The 22827-nt window shown below is 41.3% G+C and overlaps 1 protein-coding gene across 7 annotated transcripts in view; it reads right to left on the bottom strand.

Annotated features, from left to right (window-relative positions):
• The window catches only part of FRMD6 (FERM domain containing 6), a 271689-nt gene that overhangs the window by 80735 nt on the left and 168127 nt on the right, over positions 1-22827 (bottom strand). The window contains exon 1 of one of the 7 annotated variants that reach the window (XM_061430976.1): positions 6989-7128. The exons of 4 other annotated variants lie outside the window; for them this stretch is intronic. The gene's annotated coding sequence lies outside the window, so the exon portion shown is untranslated. Of the gene's footprint in view, positions 1-6988; positions 7129-22827 lie in introns of those variants that run through there. 2 more of the 7 variants (XM_061430973.1, XM_061430979.1) reach the window with 2 other exon arrangements.

Here is a 22827-nt window from a genome sequence, read left to right as displayed (position 1 = left end):
TCTGATCTGGGCAGGCTATATTATTTACTCCCATTTATAAAACTTCAGGTTTTGTGGTTTTTTTTTTTTAACCTTTTCCCCATCTTGCTAATGAGCCTAAGTTGAAATTCTGAGTCTTTTCTTAAAACATGAAAATGTATTTTTTCTCTTGAGGGACACATGCGGGAAAAAAAAAAAAAAGTCTTCCTTCACAAGCACTTTATCTATTAGATTTCTCATAACCCTATGCTTTACAATAAGTTCTTCCTGGGGATAGCCATAGAGTTCAGCATCAGATATTCACTGTTGTTTTCAGTAGACAGAAACCAGAAACTGGATATTTCCAAGGATATTTAAGAAATGATAAGTTGATGGGATTAGGGGGCATAGAGGAGAAAAGTGTATAGAAGAGGGGACATAAGGGCAAGAAGAAGCAAAAATGTATGTGTATTTACATATATTCTTATTCCCAAGAATAAACTTCTGGAAATATTTAGAAAGCAGTCCTTTGAAATTAGGGTCCATCCTAGACCATATGGGCTTCCCAGTGGCACTAGCGGTGAAGGACGTGCTGTCAACGCAGGTTAGACGTAAGAGATGTGGGTTTGATCTCTGGGTTGGGAAGACCCACTGCAGGAGGGCATGGTAACCCTCTCCAGCATTCCCGCCTAGAGAATCCCATGGACAGAGAGGAGCCTGGCAGGCTACAGTCCATGGGGTCGAACAGAGTCAGACCCAACTGAAGTGACTTAGCATGCACGCTAGACTATTCATGGATGAATAAAACAATGAGCCAGGAAGGACCTCAAGATACCACCTACTTGGCATTTACAACCCAAAGTCTCACTGGAGAGCCCTAAGACAGAGGGCAGAAGGAAAAGGGGATTAAAGAAAAATTCCAAGGGTTCTGTGTAGGGGGCAGAGACACAGCAGGCTTGAGGAAGTGCAATTCTGCTTCACTGGCCACAGCTCCCTTTCCTCTGGGTAGGTCTGCCTCTATCCGAATAGAGCCATAGGACATCTTTGTGTGGCTCAGGAAAGGGCACCCCATCCTCCAGGCCAGTGGATTCACTGCTTGGACCAGAGAGTCAGGGGCTGAGTTCCAGCCTTCAGATGGCAGTAGTCTAAAGGAAACTGCAAGTCAGAAGCAGCTTCCACTCTTGGTGCTTTCGTGAGCTGTAAGACTCCGAGTCACTCAGTCTTTCGGATCTTTAGTTCCCCTCACCTCTAAAACATGAAGGGGCTAGCTGTCACCTAAGGTCCCTTCCTTCTTGCCAACTCTCAAGTGAAATGCAACAACCAGCTGTATATTCCAAAATGTGTCCCTGAAACACTAGGATTCTGTGGGCCTAGACAGAACCTAGACACTTGAGTCTTTAGTGTTTCTAGGTTATTGTATTTTTTTCTCTCATGTTTCTGATGCATTTTTTCTTACTCTTCTTTCTCCCCTGCCCCCCGCTTTTTTTTTTTTTTTTAATTTTAAGGTTATTCTTTCAATTCCAAAGTGCTCTTTCTTGAGCCATCAAAAGGTCATGACCCACAGATCAGCCCCAGACCACCCAATGTCTACCAACAGAATGGATAAACTCAGTATATTTATTCACAGAAATAAAAGAAAAAAGAAGTACTGCTACCTAGATCAATTTGGACATGACTCTATATTGGGTTAAAGAAGACACGAAAAAGAACTTTCATTTGATTGCATTTAAATGCAGCCCAATAACAGGTTAAAATAACATCACCAACTCAATGGACATGAGTTTAAGCAAACACCAGGAGACAGTGGAGGACAGGGAAGCCTGGCATGCTGCAGTCCCAGGGTCACAAAGAGTCGGACATAGCAAGTGAACGACAACATGACAATAAAAGTCAGAATAGTGGTCATCCTTGGGGCAAGGTTTAAGACTGCATGGAGAAGCATGGGGGCAGGGGATGTGTACCTGGAAAAGTTCTGTTTCTTAATTTGGATGCTGGTTGCCTAAATGTGATCACTTTGTACTATATACTTCTGATCAGTGCATTTTTCTGGCTGTATGTAATTACTGAGTAACAAGTTCAAAGAAATAAAGCCACAGGGACACCCACTCTCTTCAAACAAAAGCCATGTACTAAAACTGGGCAGCATAAGTGCTGCTAACAGAGGGGGAGAAAATTAATTACATTTCATCTAATGTGAATCAGACAAAGAACTACCTGAGAAGTTAAATGAGAAGCTTCATTAATTTTTCTAAAATCTTCATGCAGAATTTGCTTGATTTTTATAATGACTTCCTCCTTCACATGAAACTGTGGCTGTAAGGGAGTATAAAATATTGGTTTTCCATGTATCTTCGTATGCTAGTAAAATATTACTGCTCAAACTTCTATAACATCTGTGAACAAAGGCAATGTTATTAGAAAACATCTGAAAACATCAAAAGATAATCTAATTGGAATAGTGAGGCTCCAAGTAGATACTTTTGGTCAAGAGTTATCATTATATCGCATTAATGAAATGACCTGGTTAATGACTACATCTCTACCTAGATTCTTGCTGTATAGATAAACTCTGCTGGGTAAGGTCACATAGGTGGGGAAGGGCATTCCAGAAAATGCTGTGATCCAGACAACACCAAGGAGAAACAATGCCATCTCCTTTGTGCAGGGTTTGGCTCATCTGTGAATGTTTCGGCACATTTTTCTCCTTACGTGATACAACCAGCCATCAGATCACTGCTTTCTTTCCCTTCCCCAGTGTTCTGTGATCCCTCTTTGATCAGTACTGTATACTGCATGACTGGTCCATTTGATACATATGAAAAGTGATAGGACACAAAGTTCCATCGGAAGAAATGACACCACTAAATCATACAAGATAATTGGAACCACAGATTGCTTGTTTTCACTCAAAACTTAATGATAAATTCAGCCCTTACAGCTGGAGAGTCCCTCTGGACCCAGAGCATAGCGGGTAGGCATTAGCAGATCTCCCAAATGCTAGAGAACTAATTAAATATTTCTCAAATCATCAGAGTTTAGATGGAAAATGCTTCCAGCCTTTGAAATGTGAAGTGGTGGGATGGGGGTGTAGGGGAAGAAAGGACAGAGATAAGCATCCAATCTCTGAATGCAATATTTATAACACCAAACTAGTGATTCAACACAAACGCAGGCAAGGTTTCCAGGACAGGAGCACTACTTCATGTTGTATATAGACCTTATAGTGCACCTCAGTTCTAATCCTTTTTCTCACAGCGGAGAAGATCTTATTCTTTAATTTCCACTTTTAAATATAAAGTTTTCCCTACTTCAGTCTTTACCTCAATACTCATCCTTCTAAGTTTAGATTTTCCTTGCAATTCAATGCCCAATTTTCTACTTCTTCCTTCCTCTCAAATTATCCCTTTAACTTGTTCCTACTTATTTTTATAGGCCCCCAAAGCCTCTTCCTCAGGATAATGTGCAATTCAACAGGCCCTCTCAACTACTCCCTATACCAAAGTTTAACTATAGAGGCCAACAATACCATTTTTCCTGTTTGGGTTTCAGGAAAGATACTTTTTAACTAAAATTTTACCACTCATAAATTTCTCCACTAAATCTTTCCTTTCCCTCATCCTACACTAGATTGTTTCACACACAATTACAATGTAATCAAACACTCAAAATGTATAATTCTATAATCATACAAAGATATCCTAAAAATATATCATTGCTAATGTATGACACACACCCTTTATAACTCTGTTATTCGGAGTACAAGATAAAAAAACACTTGAGTTTTCTGGTAAGTTGTGCTTCTTGTTTCTTATTGAGAATGTCATACAATTGCTATATCAGAAACCATTCAAACTGTGTTACAACAAGATTCTATTGAAGATTGTAAATACACTTAAAACTTTTTTTTTCCTTAAAAGAAGTTGTAACTGCATAAACAAAACCCAAAGCTTCTATACTCTGCCCAAAGGATACATAATACTTAAACTGGAGGTCTGTACCTCTTAATAATGTATTTTTAATATATTATTTTTAAATAATAATAATTACATAATACCTCCAGTTTCCCCATAGTCTTCATCTACCAAACCAGGGCATTTATGGGGTTGGTATTAATGAGTAGTAGGAAAAATTCATCTCTCCATAAATGCAGAAAATCTTCTATCCTTTAGAAGACTTGAGACAATATTAAAATGACTGGAGAAGGCTGGTGAAATTTAGTTCTGAACTCTGAAAACCACCTAAGGGATAATTTGCAAATGCCATCTGGGATCCAGGCAGCCTCATCAACAAAAGGGGAAACTGGTTGAGATCATACAAATCTAAAATTCACATACATTTTTACATCTGGACTGAATTTTTTCTTGGTACGGGCTTTCATGTATTAAAATAATTGTTTGCAGGTTTTAGCTTTTTTTTAAACCCACAGCCTCAGAAATCAAAATGTGCAACATCCAAGTTGAAAACTACAAAGAATTCCTTTATCAAAAAAGTTAGTTGTGAGACAGGATTCATTTACACTAAACTCTGAACTTGATAGCCTAGTCAAAAACAATTCTGTTTGAAACTTTCATCTCAAGCATCTGCCACAAAGGGCTATAGAGTCTATTATGTCATTAGTTTTGAAAGCCAAAAGCTTTATAAGTGTAGTCGAAAGTGGAAACAAAGTTCAGAATCTCAAAAAGCTCTATACTTCCCCACCTCCCCTTCCAATTTAGCTAGTCCATTTGAATGAATTTTTAAATAAGTCGTAGCTAAAACTTATTACCTAGCACATGGACATTTCCCTTTCAGAAGCAACAGTTTTTATTCTGGCCCATTGGGTTTTCTGGTAGAGCCAGGAGCATCTTAATTTTCAAGTTCAAATTATGTATTTGAAGCTAGTAGCTTACCCACCCCTGTTGCTCCCCAAAAAGGAGGGGTGCAGAAGCAGAGAAAGATTTCCTGTCCCTTGAAGTGTTTGGGGCCCTGCAAGAACTGGTGATTACTGCGGTCCATCAGTGTCAGATCTCAGGCACTCTTACAAGCAATTCAAAGTGGGGGCTGGGGGGGGGGGGGGCGGGACGCGGAGAATTAGTTCATGTTACAGACAGTCTGCTTTCTGGAAAAGATATCCCGCAGATAACTGGATAGCAGATATTCCCTGGGGGACCCTTCTCATCTAATAATCCCAGAAGTCCATTTTAATATGAAATATAAATCCAATATATTTACAAACATACTGAAAGAGCATTCAAATGTCAGCTGTCTCATATTGTGGAGTATTTTCATTTTTAACATAATACTTCTATTTCTCAAAACCACACCCAAGGAAAAATGATTAAGTGCTAGAAGTTTTTTTTTTTTTTTTTTTTTTACTACAAAGGACAACAGCACAGGCATCTGTTTTCCTGCCTCTCTCTTCTGTTCTTCTCCCCTCCCCCACCTTCTACCCGGCAGGCGGTCGGTAGGTTTTGGTGCCTGTTAAAATTACTTTCTACAATAGTTTCATAATGCTGTAGATTCTGAAAAACTTCTGATCCTTTAACAGTGCTAAGCCTAAACTTATGCTCTGTTCTAAGATGAGAAATCCAAAAGTCAAAAGCCTTTTTAATGACAGATGTATTACGGAAAATTTTCCCCACAAAGTTTTGATGCTGTGAAATATCAACTCCCTGAAATCACAGAAAGGAAATGACTTACATTCTTGGAAAATGAAGCCACTAGCAGCTTTCTCCAATAGAATTCTCTAATCCCTAAACTACACCCTGTGGCAACGGGGGAGTATTTCGTGCAAGGACTAAATTTATATAGATGCTTATAAAAACCAATAAACAAACATTGCCAGGTCCCAGAGAAAAAGGGACGGAATCCTACATGAGAAATCCAGCAAGAGGTACTTTTTCTGAACACTCTAAAAGGTTAGACAGCACAAACTTGAAGTTAAAAGCAACCTGAGAATGCTTGCTGAAGTTTTCCTTCCCTGCTGTGGGCAATGCACAACTCCTGAGGGAAATACTGGCAAAACAGATTTTTGCTAGAATTCCAAACGAAAAGGATGTCAAGGAGCTAATATTGCTTTGGACACTAACTAAATAACTGCACGGCCTGAAAATTCGCCAACTTTCACCTCAACTTTAAAATGTGCTTATTTTGACAGCTTTCCATTTCTTCCTGCCGTCAAGAAAACGCCCTCACCATTAGATTATGCTGTCCCGGGACTAGAGGGCTGCTGTAATTCCCGTGGACCTCACTAGGATGGCCCCCAGCTGTCCATCCCTGACAGCTCCTGGCCCTCCTCGGGCACAAGCTGGGGGTCTCCTCGGCCCGGAGCCGGGCCTGCGCGTCGCCAGCTCCTCCAGGAACCCAACTACTGCAGGCCGCGCCCCCCACTCCCATCCCACCGAGGCCCCCTTCCGGCGTCGCCGAGAGCGAGCTCAGTCTCCGGCTCCCCCGACCAGGGACTTACGGGGACTGTGGGACAGACGCCGCGCTCAAGTCCCCTCCCGCAGCCGGGCTGCCCGGGCCGGCGCGCGCACAACAGGCGGCACCCAGGAATTCGGGACTCAAGAGCTGGCCCCGCCGCCCGGGCACAGCAACGGGGCGTGACGGGCAGGCGTCCCCAGCCCGACCACCCGGGAGCCGAGCGCGAGCACCGATCCCGGGGTCGCAGCCCGCAGTCCCGGCCGGCCTCCCCCCTCGCCGCAGAGGCTGCCCGAGGCTCTGCGCCTTCCTCGCTGCCCTGCTCGGCTGCCCCGAGGCCCCGTCCTCCCTTCCTGGCGTGGGCGAGCTCCGACTCGCCGAGAAGCGACCTTCCTTCCAGTCCGGTGCCCGACGCCCAGAGCTGAGAGAGCGAGGAGAAGGAGAAGAAAGACGCGGAGAAGGGGACACCGCCTGGGCTGGGGCTAGCGACTTCCAGAAGCCCTCCCGAGGTCCCGTCCAGCCGCCGCCGCCGCCGCCCGGCCGGCAGGGGGCAGAATGAGCGGCCGGGGCGCGGTGGCCAGTCTTGGAGGTTGGCTAAGGGAGTCCCCGGGTACGCGGCTCCTGCTCTTACCTCGGAGAAGGTCCGCAGCACCGGGCGTCGGACTATTCCCAGCTCTCCTTGCCTTCCTGTCGGCGCCGCGCCTGCCCCACTCTCTCAGCCTCTTGCCCTGGGCAGCCAGACGAGCGCTCCGCGTCCGCCCCGCCCACGCCTCCCGCCCCGCCCCCTGAGGCTCCGCCTCCAGCCCGCCCCGAGGTGGCGGGGGCAGTGGCAAAGCCGCTGCAGCAGAGCGTGGAGCTCGCGACCGCACGTGGAGCGCCTGCAGGCCCCGCCCCGGGCCCAACCAAGAGTCCCGCGGAGGGGTGCCGCGAGTCAGAGGCGGGAGAAAGCCGAGCTCGCCACGCCTCCGGGGTCCCGGGGAGGGAGGCGAGCCGCAGATGGATGCTATGTTAGGACCGCAGCCATCTAGGCTCTTCCCAGCAAAACGGAGACGGAGGCGCGAGGGGACACTGTCAGCTCCCCCCAGTTCTTGCCTAATGGCCCCCTCTGACACCCGGCCTTCGCTCCCCTGTATCTCTGCCTCCCGAGCTCAGTCGGGCTGGCCGGGGGCGGCAGTTTGGCCTGAGCTTCGTTTTGGTAATTCGGAACAACGCAGGGGAGGCCACTGGGCTAGGAAGCGGTCCCAGCCGAGGCGATTTAGCGATTCCTTACTCCCTCCAGTCCTCCTGTCCCGCACCCACCTGCCCATCCACCACTCGGGACGCCGGTCTTTCGCCGGTTTTATGCTGGATGGAGGAGGCCCCGCCGAGGAAGTCAAGCCTTCCCCGCTAACTGTCTCTCCAGGTCTTCAGGTAGACACAGCCTCTGTCCGCTGTGGTTTTAGCGCCAGTGACCTCTCGGAAATTATTTTTACCCGCTCTGCTCTCGATGGTAGCCGAGGGAGTGATGCAAAAGGCCAGGGGAAGGTATTTTTAGGGCACTAAGACTCAAGATAGGAGATGGAGACTTTTTTTGGTCACCTTTTATTTGTTGGGTCTAGGGAAGGAGTAGGTTACACCTTTCCAGCCAGCCTGCGCCACTTGGACCAGCTTCTGGGGATTGGAGACAAGAGAGAAGAACCAGCCTCCAGCTGGCTCCCAGGCCCGTAAGCCACAGAACTACCCGCTCCCGGCCGGGGCTTATACCCTCCTAGGTCTTCTGTTGCCTGCTAATCCGGTGAGCCCTCGCCAGGGGCGGCAGTAACGCCCACTGGGCCCCTCACTAAGGGAGTGATGAGGTGCTTCTGGAAGTGACAAGGAGACAAGGAAACAGGACCTGACAAAGGACACTACCCCAAATCAGATTTATGCTAACAGAAGCCAGCTTTAAAATTGCCCTGCTCTTTTGACCCAAAAATAAAGTTACCTGTTGAAGGTATGCCTCTGTGCCTTGTTTACATGGCAAAAGAAATTCCGTTTTGTGTTCACAGCCGAAGCTTACTAGAAATAGTTGTTTCATTCACAGCTTTTACATTTTGGGAACAATGACATTGGAACTGAATATTGGGGATGGTGATCTTTTTTGTCTTTCCGCAATCTATATATCCATTCGGAGCTTATTTCGGATAAAACAAAACAGTTTCTAAGGCTATTGCACTCATGATTTAAAGTCATGACTCCATTGTGGGAAGGAAGACAAGAAGTATGTTCCAAGGACTGCCGTTTGAATTAGTTGTGTTTAATTAATAGACTAAATTTAAAAATTTGTTTAGTAGTTGATTACAACGTTGACATTTAAAAGTGGAGGTTTATACTTTTTCCTCTCATTTTTGACTTTAATATGCATTCAGAATCAGTGCATATTGAACAATAGTTGACAAGGTCTTAATTTGATATCTAATGAGATAACCCAAGTTTTCATATGTGAAGATAAATGAGACAAGTGAGGAATATAACACTATCATGGAAAACAGTTCCTAAATCTGATTATTTTTTCAGGCTTCATGCATAAAAATCTAGCAGATAAAGAATAACGTTGGATTGTGAAGCATTGCTGAAATTTGAAGTAATTAGGTAACCCAGGGAGTAAAATATTTTAAACTACTTTTAAAAAACATGTGTTTAAGATTGGGTTTATTGTCTAGGATTTTATTATAGCAAAATTTACTATATGAATTTTTAAAATCATAAAGATCATGTTATTAGTATGAATACCATGATAAACATAGACTCTTCACATCTTACACTTTGTAAACTAAGTACTCTAAAATTCTTAAAAATCAGTTTTAGAAACCCCTGAAACAACATAAAATTCAGGAAGGACTGCTTTGGAAAACAATACAATCCACTCCAGATGGAACTGGAACTGAGAAAGGATGAGTTGTTTTAGATGTTTCTTACCACAGGAAACATTTTTCTGTGCTTATTATAATAAATAATGCAGTTTTGTAGGTAATTAAAGTTATATTTTATGATTCTCTTTGATGTTTAGGTATGGATTTATTTTCATTGGTATGATGAGATGTTTTCCTAAATATGAGATGTTGACCAAGTGAAACATTATCCTAAAACACATCTTAAATGTTCTCCATAGCAATATAAATCTTGTATGTTTTTGCTTTAGTTTTATTAGGAAGAGGTTATTCGTCCCATAAATTTATTTATTGAGTACTCCCTTACATAAGCCCAGGGTTAGACTCTGGGATTTAAACCTAAAAATAGCATCTTATTATAGTTTGAGGGAACGGATGAACTTTATGCTTGGTGTAGTAGAGAGATGCAGGAGGGATAATGGGAAGGCCAAGAGCAGGCTTCAGACATACCCTATCAACTGAGATGGGAAGGATGAATGAAAGTTTGAGAACAAGTTGGTTGAAGTGGTGTTTCTCAAACTTGGTAGCACATTGCAACCACCTAGGGATTTTAAAAACTCCTGATGCCTGTGTTCCAGGAATATGATTTAATTAGCCTAGGATGTGACCTGGACTTGGGGATGTTTTCAAGATGCCCATATTATTCTATGTGGAGACACATGTGGGAACTATGGGTTACAGTATCTCAGGAAAAGAGCACAGAATGAGCAGGTACACGGAGGCATAGTTTTAAAGGACAATGGCTGTAGCTTCATTTTGTAACTGAACATGCTTCACTGAGCGACTTCACTTGCACTTTTCACTTTCATGAATTGGAGAAGGAAATGGCAACCCACTCCAGTTTCTTGCCTGGAGAATCCCAGGGACGGGGGAGCCTGGTGGGCTGCCATCTATGGGGTCGCACAGAGTCGGACATGACTGAAGCGACTTAGCAGCAGCAGCAACAGCAGCAAGCTTTGGTGGGTGATAGTTACATATATTTATGTAAGAAACACAGTTACATAGAAAATGAAGAGATGTGAACTGCTATAATTTACATCCCTATACAAAGTATTTTCCAAACACCAAAAGAGTACCTTAAGAATTAAGCTCAGTTCAGTATGTTAGAAGAAAATAATTTAGTTCTTTTTCATCTTTTACACGTAATTCAAGAGAATTTGGAACTTACAGTATGTTTTAATGCTGAAATATAAATTCTAGTCAAAGGAAGAAGCCAGTAAATTGACATATTAGCTTTTAAAGAATACTTTCTCCAAATTAAATTCTGTTCATCATTCTGACTGAAGGTCATAATAAAGAAATTAAGCTCCTTTTTCTCTTTGGTAATTACTAAAGTTCATTGGAAAAGCAAAACTATTCATTTTAAAGCAAATTTGCTTTAAAAGTTCTACTCGAAGGTCTTAAATGCCCCTTTGCATGCATGCTAAGTCACTTTTCCAACTCTTTTCGACCCTATTGACTGTAGCCTGCCAAGCTTTTCTCTCCATGGGATTCTCCAGGCAAGAATACAGGAGTGGGCTGCGATGCCCTTCTCCAGAGGATCTTCCCAACACAGGGATCAAAACTGAGTCTCCTGTAATACACCCATTGCAGGTGGATTCCTTACCACTGAGCCAGCAGAGAAGCCCAAATGTCCCTTTAGCTAACATATATTACTTTGAAAGAAAAAAGAATCATGCATGGAAACAAACAGTACAAGGATATAGTCCTGGTTTTCACTGACAAAAACTCAAAGTGCACTCCTTATTATTCTCAGCGAGTATATAACTTATGTTCTGTAAAATAAAACACCAAAAGAGATTTTAATTCTCAAGGGAAGTCAGGACAATTGATTAACAGTCATTTAATCCAGCTGTCTCATTATTATGTACTAGGAGTCCCTAACCAGGAATAGAAAGAATTATAGTTGACCTCTGAACAACATAAGTTTGAACTGCATAGGTCTACTTATAGGTGAATTTTTTTCCCACTAATTAATACTACAGTACTACAGGATTTTCTAGTAGTCATGTATAGATGTGAGAGATGGACCATAAGGAAGGCTGAGTGCCAAAGAATTGATTCTTTTGAACTGTAGTGTTGGAGAAGACTCTTGAGAGTCCCTTGGACTGCAAAGAGATCAAACCTGTCAGTCCTAAAGGAAATCAATCTTGAATATTCATTGGAAGGACTGATGCTGAAGCTCCAATACTTTGACCACCTGATGCGATGAACCGACTCATTAGAAAAGACCCTGATGCTGGGAAAGATTGAAGGCAGGAGAAGAAGGGGACAACAGAGGACAAGATGGTTGACAAGATGGATGACATCATCAACTCAATGGACATGAGTTTGAGCAAGCTCCGAGAGATGGTAAAGGACAGGGAAGCCTGGTGTGCTGCAGTCCATGGGGTCACAAAGAGTTGGACACAACTGAATGACTGAACAACAGGATCCACTGTTGGTTCCAGCGGCAGACATGGAACTGCAGATACAGAGAAACCACAAATATGGACAACTGAGGGCATATGTATATATTTGGAGGGCCAACTATAAGTTTTACATTGATTTTTTACTGCATGGAGGGTGGGTACCCCTACACCCTACCCCACCCCTTGTTGGTCAAGGGTCAGCTGTATTTTGTAGAGGCAGCACAGCACTGGAATTAATATTATGTACCAATCTAACTCAGAAAGATTTACCTTCACCCAATTTACAGATACAAAATTGAAACAAAAACTTAAATTCATTAAATTCTGTTCTCTTGGCCATCAAGTTTTGAGACACTATTTTAAAATAGTTTAACTTGATTATCCTGGGACAAAGTTTGGTTTTAATACAGTATATAAAAGTTTACAGGAGACATATTTGAAGAGTTACTTTCTTTCTGTTCCAGTATGGTTTTAGTTTCACCACAAACACCACATTCTGGTTCCTTGAGGGCTTGAATACTTGAATACTCCAGACAAAAGTTTCCATGAGACTGGGGTGGGGGGCGGTGCGGGGGTTCACGGGCCAGGCCATTCACTCTTTGGGAGAGGCTGTTCTAAGGGGTGCAGGGGAGACCTGAGCTACACGAGGTAGGCCAGCCAGCCAGCATGGAGAACTGCCCTGAGGTTTTCTAGTTGAAAGGCACAGTGACAGAGACAGTGCTGGCTTGAGATACTGCTGCCCACTAAAACAGGGTGAGGAATTAAGTGTGAAAAGAACACTGCTGCCTTATGCATGGGCTTCACATCCTAGAGAAAGATTGAGGGACAGGCAGAGGGCCCTTGAACAAAAAACATGTCTAGCAGAAAGAACAAGATAAGCAGGGAGACTCCTGATAGTATAAAACCTGATGTATGTCACTCATATGTTTATGCAATGGGCCTTTAAGGTCCTAGAGCAGTTTTTCAGCCCAGATTCCTTGATTACTCTACAAAAAGCTAAAAGAAAATATTCCTAACCCTTAGAGATGGGAGGCAACACTCTCCACTCCCTACTAGGGGAGACAGATGAGAAAGGAATTACTCTGAGTTATGCCTCAGGCACACTCCGATGAGTTTTATCTTGGGTGGCATCACTTTCAAACAGAAATTATAACAGTACAGATGTCACTGAAATTCTCTTCTGTATGTAGTAATGCCATCTTACTGATTTGTGCCTGAAACACATGAAACATACTGAACTAGAATGTGGAAACAAACACAGACTTACAGCCTGGTCAATGCTGGTCTTCTTGACGGAAATTCCATTTATGAAGAAGATTTATGAAATCTGTCTGGTCTGTTTTAATTTGGTTACCTTGAGTAGATTGTAGGCATAACAAACATGCTCTTAAGCTTGATTTTAGTTGCTTAAAAAGTAATGATGGTGGGAAGATTAGGGAGAATGGCATTGAAACATGTATAATATCATGTATGAAACGAGTTGCCAGTCCAGGTTCGATGCACAATACTGGATGCTTGGGGCTAGTGCACTGGGACGACCCAGAGGGATGGTATGGGGAGGGAGGAGGGAGGAGGGTTCAGGATGGGGAACACATGTATACCTGTGGCGGATTCATTTTGATATTTGGCAAAACTAATACAATTTGTAAAGTTTAAAAATAAAATAAAATTAAAAAAAAAAAGTAATGATGGACAAAGGTGCAAATAAGATGTAGTTGCTCTGGAATTTCACAGGAAATTCACTGAGGCTAAAGGACTTTGTTGAAGGTTTCCAAGAGACACCCTACCCATCTGCAGTGGCTGGGATTTTGCTTATAACACAAGGTTACATTAACTGGTACGATAAAAAGGAAAAAGTATTTGTGAATACCCACATTAGAGTCCTGTTTCCCTTTCACCTGATCCTAGTTTAGAAACAAAACCTACATTCACTGTTGTTTAGCTTGGCTGTGGAACTTCAATGCCAAAAAAAAAATCTTAAGAAGTTCTACAGGCAAAGCAATGGTTCCATTTTTCTTTTTCAAGGGTGTCTTAATGTATCATTTTATTAGCCTAAACAGAATTCTTAGGCTCGAGTTCTTTGAAGAAGGAACACTGGTAGTTAGACGAGTTGGAATTAGGAATCACAGATTTTAGATTGTTCCCAAAGGACCTCAGACTCTGAAGTTCAGTTTTGACAGGCCAGGAGAATAAGGTGCTGGTTGGTAGGTAGCACTCTTAACTAGATCTGGCCTTGAAGGTAAGACCCTCTGGGGTTGGGGGAGATTAGGCAGGCTTTCTTAAACTTGCTTTCTGTTAAAAACTTTTAATAAAGTATTTGTGATTCATTTATCATTAAGCCAAATATTCTATGTGATTTCTTGAGCAGAAAAACAGAATCAGCAAATTAATGACTTCCTCTTCTGCCAGTAGTTCTATATTGGATAATATTTTTGTCACTTTAACTCCAATTTCTTAAAGGATAATGGGGATATATACCTACTACGTGATAATTTCATAGACATACAGACAATATACAAATGAATATAAAATATTTTATTATCATCACTTTTTTTGGTAGCATTTTCACTATCTGAAATTATTTGTAAATATGTCCACTTGTTCGTCAACTGTCTCTCTGTTTAGAATGTAAGCTTCATGTGAGCACAGATCTAGCCTCTCTGACTGTCATGGCCCCAGCATCTAGAACAGAGTCTGGTACGTATTTGTTGAATGAATGAATCCCATAAACTATGTGTAAGAAGGGTGTGTGTGTGTGTGTGTGTGTGTGTGTGTGTGTATACACAGCTGCCTTGAGAGTAGGGTAGAGAAAAGAGAGTAGGCACTGAGATGAGAATTGGAGAGGATTAATATTTTTTGAGATATCTCAGATAATGATGAGAAAAGATCAATCCCTTAAGAAGACTTTTGGTTGATTTGAATGAAGCTTCATACATCAGCCAGTTCACTTAATGTTTATATTGGATCACCAATATTTTATCTCTACTGATATTCCTTAATGTGTATTATATTTCTGTGTGAGCCTGCCCCCTGCCTTTTGAAATACTAAGAAGAATGTTAGAAAGATTTTGTTAGAGTGGTTGATCAGTTATTGGATTCCTTGCTAGCAAAAACGTTCTGATGAGATACCCTTAGGAGCAGAGTGGTTTGAGTTAAGCAAGGGGAACCTAAGTGGCCTTGCTTCTGTTTGCTCAGTCCCCTCAACTCTGTGTAAGCTTCACTGGCCCTTGTGTCATCTGCTCCATCTCTAAATACTGGAAACTGCTCTGTCTACCACATCCTACCCTCCACCTCTTCCACCAGAGCTGTTGTTTAACCTTGAGACTTTCAGTCACTGCAACCCCCTGCCCCCAGTTCTTTCAGTTTGTTAGCTGTTTTTGGCTTCCCTTCTTTCCCTTTGAGCTTAATGCCTGGGCTCACAATTTTGAATATATGCTCCCTCTAGTTTCATTGTCCCATATCTCCTTGATCTTTTAATGCAGTCTTAACAATCCCCAAATTCAGGTCAACTTAATCATCCATTTTGCTTTAAAGTCACTGAGGAAGATTAAAGAAAATCAAATAAATGAGTCTATTAGTCACATCACCGAGACAACGGTTGCCTCACTGGAGTGCTCACAAATACTTGGTCAACTTTTTACTCACTCCTGGTAGCTCCCTTTTCCTTTCACCATGATAACCATTTAGATTTTTATGGTTCTCAAGACCCTCATCCCACTCTGAAACACTGCCGCTTCTCAATGGTCGATCTAGACTGACTCCTGGCTGATCACCAGTCTAAAAGGTTTATAAGTATTACCTCGTTGAATCCTCATGACAGCCCTTTGATGGAGATACTGTCATTATCCCTGGTTTATGATGCCCAAGATCTCAAAGGAAACAAGTGGTTATGTCTGTATCTGAACTCAGGAAATCTGAATTCAAGTTCACGGTTTCTCTCTAAACTGTCTTGCTGCTGGTACAGAGTTGATCAGGCATTTTCTCACTTGGGGTTTAATCCCCTCCACCTTCAAGCTTCCATGTATCTTCCTCTTGGGCCATTTGTTCCTGACTCTTCTCAGTCAATCTCCTCCTACCAAAACTGTATCCCAAGTCCCCCCCCCCGCCCCCCCACTGCTTGAGGGCCTTATCCATCATGCATTTGTTTATTCATTTAGCAAATTATTATTAAGTACCTATTCTGGGCTAGGTGTTGGGGACACAGAGGTAAACGAGACCTAATCTCCCACCTTGGAGTTAAATTTTAATTATCCATTCTCCCTATTAAATATCCAAAATCGTATCCTCTCTTAGACCCTTCTTCCCACTTACAGAATGTTGAAGTTGCTGTTTATTTCATACTACATTCAACACCACCCTTTACAAGGCAGCAGGTATGTGTTGGATAGGTGAATGAACAATTCCAGGTAAGATCATCAAGATTTGGAAGTTTGTTCTTAGTCTTCTTTCTGAAAAGTGGCTCATTTGAGATGAGTCTCTAGCTCTTAACACTTTTCTGTCTGAGAAGAACTGGGAAGGTTCTGAAAACCAACCTCTTTCATTATTGACTGGCTAGTTGCACTTCAGTGAAAGAAGTGCATTCTCACCAAGTTACCTCACACTGGTACCTCTATAAGAAAAGGTACAAGTGCCAGCTTTGTATTCTGTGACTGTGGAAAGAAAGACACAAGGCCTTATTACAGGAATTTCAGCATTTTTAAAAGGAGAGATATTTTTAAGATTGAGGAGGGCATGGCAACCCACTCCAGTATTCTTGCCTGGAGAATCCCATGGACAGAGGAACCAGGTGGACTACAGTCCATGGGGTTGTCAAGAGTCAGACATGACTGAAGCGACTTAGCATGCACACACATTCGTGAGATCATGCAATTTTCAAACCCCTATTTTGCCACTTATTATCAGAAGGTGATTTTGCCCCTAAAAGAATATTTGGCAGTGTCTGGAGACATGTTTAGTTGTCATAATGTGATGGTAGTGACTGAGTTGGGTAATGCTACTGGTATCTGGTGGATAGAGGCTAGAAATGCTGCTAAACATTCTACAGTGCAGGGCACCTCATGAAAAAGAATTATTGCCCCTAGTTGAGAACTGCTGATCTAAAGGGTGACCTTGACTGGAACATTTAGGTGCTCTGTGAGTTGGGTTGAAGGGAGGCTACCATCCAAGGATGCTAGCTGATCCTGCTGAACGTCTGTTGAAAAGAACCGCTAGAGATGAGGGATCATTTGGGACCTATTTGGGCTCAGTTTCTCCATTTACTCTTCTAACGTTACCTGGATTTCTTTCTCAGCCCCAAGACTTGATACACATTTTATGCTGTCCTGTATCACTTCTTTGAGTATACAGTGACTTTGAAGAGGAAAAGAAAATAGGATAAACTTTCATCTGTTGAAAGCATTGTTTGTATTAGCATAATTTCTATGTCTGGCAATAACATTTCTAAGGTGGTAGAACACATCCTCTTTGTCAGCAGAGGTATGGCAAGATTTATTAAATTAAATAAAAACCTGACACTGCAGTGTTCACTTTTTTAGTAAAGTATTTAATTTTCAAAGAGCAAGGTAGGTATCGGTAAACATTGAGAAGTACCCAAGATATGTGCCCACTCATACAGATGGAAACCCAGATTTGAGAGAAGAAAGGCTGGGGACAAAATCCACAGTCCTGTTTCCAATGGATAGATCTGTTTTTAAATAATTATAAAGAATTATATGAATTTATAAAGAATTATATGTCCTTTAACAAGAAGGTGTCAATAGGGCAGTGGTTGATAGCACCCCTTCCACCCTAATAGCTTAAGTCTGCCTGGGTTTTTATAAACTGAACAAAGTTTATAAGTTTAATAAACTTAATAAACTGAACAAAGAATGACAAAGCTCTCAGGTAAGCTGCTACTTACTCCACATTCTATTGGCAGCTTGGCTTTTCCTTTCCAAGTTTCCAGTTACTTCATCTGAGCCATAAACACAGCATAAAGGAGAGAGCTGGACAGTTCAGGGTCCATGTGGGGAACTGGTGGCTGTCCTGAAATCACCTTTGCCTTTAGTCCCCCTGGTTTTGTTTATCATTGCTAGAGCTGAGCAGTAAAATGCAGCATGCGACAGGAGTCTACTGTCAGCTGTGGCTAGCAGGGTGACTGTCAGCCCTCCAGGAGGAATTCGAAAAATGCAGAACCACCCACAGCTGGAGGCTCCCCATCTGAATGGGGTGGTAGGGACTGAATTACTGTTCCCACTGATGTTGAAGATGAGGATAAGGCACCATGCTATTCTATCTCACTCCAAACCCATGGAAAGAATTTGGCAAACGTTCCATTTCTTAAATCAAAGATTTCTCTGTTACTCTTGGCAACTTGGAGAATTAAACATCCTTGAGTTTCAGGAAAAGCCAGGCATTAAAACTTTTTAAAGAGATTTGGGGAAAGATAGTTAAACTGGAATGATTTTTAAAAAATGGTTTTAGATGGATTTATGGATTACATTCATGAAGATATAAAGATATCAACTCATCTTGTGAATTTAATCTTTATCCTGTTTTTGAGATTTCCCCATTATCTGTAATTCCTATTTCAAACTAAAATCCTTATAGCTTTGTGACTTATGCTAATTAACAGGGAAGAAAAAAAACCCAAACACGTTTTCCTTGTTCTGCATTCCCTCAAAACTTGTTTTTAGGTACAGGGCACTGCAAGTTTGTGTGGTTGGGCACAATACTGCTGCTAATTGTACTGTTCTGGCTGATTACATGCCTTTTGCTTGATGTCAGAGTTTTCCCCCAGCAACTATTTCCAGCCAGTGGTATCACTCTTATGTATTGCTTCTAAGAAAGAAAAAAAAAAATGGCAAAAATGTGTTTCTAAAATAAAGGAATGATACATATATTTGACATTATTCATCTACATTTACTCTAAAACATCAGTTATAGAGTTTTTAAAGAATTTTGATTTAATGACTGTTAATTCAAATGTTTATTCATTCCCTTTAAAAGGAGACATATTCATAAGAATTTCCCTTTAATAGGAGACAAATTCATAAGAATTTCCTGTCAGTTATTTTAAAGAAAAACATTTATTTTAAAATGTAAAATACAATTACTGTTTACTTAAAATGTTTATGAATGTGAGGTAATAGTTCAGAATGAACCTGGCCATTTCTTCCCTATGGTCGTCTCCTCTTTTTGTTCCCAGTGCTCTTGGGGAATGGGGTCTCTCCTCTTCCCCTGCAGGTCATCCCTCTCATTATGCCAAATCAGTACAGAGAGACAACCGTTCCGGGATCCATGGGACATGAGCACTGTGCCTTATCATAATGAGAGATCTTCCAGAGGTCACATTCCACATCTGGCCTTTTCCCTTTAGATTTTATCTTCAAATTGGACCTTATGTATAATAAGTGGCATTTGAAAAGCATTTTGCAGCATTTAAACCACAGTTATTATCTCATGGGCCTCATAAAAACAGGACACGGGCTTCCTGAACCATCATTTTCAACCCAAGTTGGCATTTCACATGGCCACTTCTGTAGAGTTGCATAGAATGGGTCAATAGCAAGCAACCAGACAGTCAACTTTAGGCAAATTTGATGACTAAAGCAATTTATTTAGTTGTAGAGAGGAACAGAACTCTAGAGTCGGAGAGACCAGGAGCAGTCAGGTGATGATCCTTGCCTGCCTTCCTCACTTATTCTGCAGACGTGACAAAAATAGGTCAGAGTGAAGGGGTACATGCTTAGTCACTTCAGTTGTATCTGACTTTCTGCATCCCCATGGACCATGAAGAATACAGCAGTGGGTTGCCATTTCTTTCTCCAAAGTGAAGGGGTAGGAACATACCAAATGAACACTTTTATTGTGTTCTTTAAAATAAAAAAGTTGTTTCCTAGATAAAGGATATTTGGAAAAAACCAGTTGTAGCTGCTTCATTGAGTGATTACTAGGTCAGATGCTCTCCGAAGTGCTTTGCAAGTTTCGTTTTTCGTTTAATTATTATGCTTCCCACAAACCCTTAAGGAGATAGCATTTTTTTTTTTTTTTCTTTTTGTAATGACTTTAAAAAGACAAGGTAATTGAGTCATGGAGAAGTCCCTTTGCTAAGATCTTTTCTCCCCAGGTTTGAGATATGATTGACATATAACATTGTGAAAGTTGAGGGTGTAGAGGGTGATGATTTGGTAGACATATATACTGTGAAATGACTACCACAATAAGACTAGTTAGCACATCTATCAGTGTCCAAGTTCTAAAGCTACAGTTCACTCCCGAACAATCTGATTACAGAAAATATTTCTTAACAACTAAATGTATTGATTTGTGATAAATTTTACTTAAATATTAAAGGAAATGAGAGCATTTTAAAGTGTTTTCTAAATATACTTGCTTCAAAATTGAAAAACCAAGAGCCTTTACATATATGCTAATAATTTTGTTTGCCAATACCCAGGCTCATGTAATTCAGAATGGCTCTGGGTCTACACACTGGGCCATGCCAGACTCTGCCTACTCAGTACTAGAAAAGACCTGAAGCTTCGTACCAAGCACTGCTCAGGAGTCTCTGGGAGAAGAAGAATTGGAAAACAGAATTTTAGAGCTGGAAGGAAACTTATAGACAGTTTAGTCTCACCTTCTCATTGTATAAAGTGAGAGTACTGAAGCTCAGAGAGAATACACGACTTTACCAGGTTATACACTGCTAACCAGTTGCAGAGTCAGGATTCGAGCCCAGGCTTTCTGTCTGCATTGTTTCAGTTACAATAAGCAGCCTCCAAATCCTCATGAGAGAGAATTTTCCATTTCCTTTTCCAGTGTTTTAGGAAATATCAAAAGCTAATATCCATGTATTTAAATAAATTTATCTAATTTATTTTTGCCTCAATTATATACACTGGTAAATGAAAATGTGTTTGGATTTCCCAAGAGTACTTGAATTTCATGAGTTTTACATTTCCTACAAAGGGGCCAGGTTCAGCAATTTAATTTTCATGGGCTAAGCGCTCTGATTAAAGCCTTTATCTTGACAAATAATTGGTTTTGAGAATAGGGGCTAGAGATAATTTGGAGACATGATGAGCATTCATTCATTTACTCAAACAGACTTGTACTGCATGCCTATTTGTTCTAGGCACTGCTCTAGATACAAGTCAAACAAATATATATGACATACTTCTTCCCCTTTAGGAATCATTTTCCCCCTTTCTTTCCTAATAGTAAAGGATCTGATATAATTTTGCTGCACTTAAATTAGATTGATGCTTCCCAAGGTGTATTAAAGGTACCACATCTGGTATGCTGCTGCTAAGTCGCTTCAGTTGTGTTCGACTCTGTGTGACCCCACAGACGGCAGCCCACCAGACTTCCCCGTCCCTGGGATTCTCCAGGCAAGAACACTGGAGTGGGTTGCCATTTCCTTCTCCAATGCATGAAAGTGAAAAGTGAAAGTGAAGTCGCTCAGCCATGTCTGACTCTTAGCGACCCCATGGACTACAGCCTACCAGGCTCCCCTTTCCATGGATTTTCCAGGCAAGAGTACTGGAGTGGGGTGCCATTACCTTCTGGTATGCTACATGATTTTAAATGGTAACAGATAAGCATTTAAAAAGGCAGCTATGAGGCCATCTCAGTGTATTTTAGAAAAATGAAAACAGCTCACAAACCTATATTTAATGGATGTGATGTCTTAGAACATGGCTAATTATGTTGGTGATCCACTTTCTGCAGACCATATGCACCACAGCATGATACTCAGGCCTGTTCTGTAAGCCTTCTGCCAGAATATTTAGAAAGTTATGATGATATGGGGTTTTGAGAGTATAGATGGTATGGGTTAATAGCATGGATTCTGCAGGTAATGAATTTCTGTGTTCTTCACTGTGTTCTTTTAAAAGATATATCAAAACATCAACTCTGAAGGTTGACAGTCATTTAGTATGTGAAGTATAATATATAACTTTATTATGCTAATCACTCAGAGTGGCCATTCTCTTTAAAGAACTAATTTTTAGGTACCCATGTTAGAAATTGATTAGAGTTATTACATTGTTTGCTTTAAAATGTTGTACTTGCACAATATAATATTACTTTTTATTATAATTTTATAGTTACCTTCTAATTATGACAAGTAATTATTCACTTTTTAAATCTTAATTCAGATATGCAACTGTGTATTACAGAGAATAGTTCTTAACAGCTAAATGTACAGACTTGTGAAAAAATTTACTTAAAATTTTAAAGGAAATGAGAGCATTTTAAAATTGCTTTCTAAATATACTTCTTGTAAAATTTAAAAACCAAAAGCCTTTGCTTATATGCCAATGATTTTGTTTGCATATGAGTACCTGGGCTCATGTAATTCAAAATGGCTCTGGGTCTACACACTGGACCATGCCAGACTTTGCCTACTCAGTACTGGAAAAGACCTGAAGCTTCATACCAGCCACTGCTCAGGAGCACTGCAATAGGCTTTCTCCTGTGTTAAAATCACCTCACACACCAACCTCACTGCCAAGTACTGGGCTGTGAAGTACAGGGCAATGTGCAAAGGTTATCACAGTCCAGAGGAAGCTAGCATCTCAGCTAGCTGATACTACGTATGATTTTTTAAAAAGAGAGTGAGAAAGAGGAGGAGGGAAACAATAGCAGACTTTTAGGCCCAGTCTCTAGAGAGTTTGATTTTAGTAGATCTGCACTGACAAACCTGCATTAAGAAGAAAAAAAAAAAAAAAACTATTTATCATAAAAAAATTCAAACTAACAAAAATTATAAAAACTCTCTATATTCCATTACTTAGACTGAACAGTTATTAATATTTTGCCATATTTGCTTCCTCTATTTTTTTTATTTTTATTTTTTGGCCATGCCTTATGGCTTGCAGGATCTTTGTTCCTGATCAGAGAAGGCAATGGCACCCCATTCCAGTACTCTTGCCTGGAAAATCCCATGGACAGAGGAGCCTGGTAGGCTGCAGTCCATGGGGTCGCTAAGAGTCAGGCACGACTGAGCGACTTCACTTTCACTTTTCACTTTTGTGCATTGGAGAAGGAAATGGCAACCCACTCCAGTGTTCTTGCCTGGAGAATCCCAGGGACGGCAGAGCCTGGTGGGCTGCCGTCTATGGGGTTGCACAGAATCGGATACGACTGAAGCGACTTAGCAGCAG

The sequence above is a fragment of the Bos javanicus genome, chromosome 10, assembly GCF_032452875.1.
Source record: "Bos javanicus breed banteng chromosome 10, ARS-OSU_banteng_1.0, whole genome shotgun sequence".
In the NCBI taxonomy this organism is placed as follows: Eukaryota; Metazoa; Chordata; class Mammalia; order Artiodactyla; family Bovidae; genus Bos; species Bos javanicus.
Note: the sequence above shows the minus strand (reverse complement) of the source record. Positions and strands in the feature narration are given on the sequence as shown.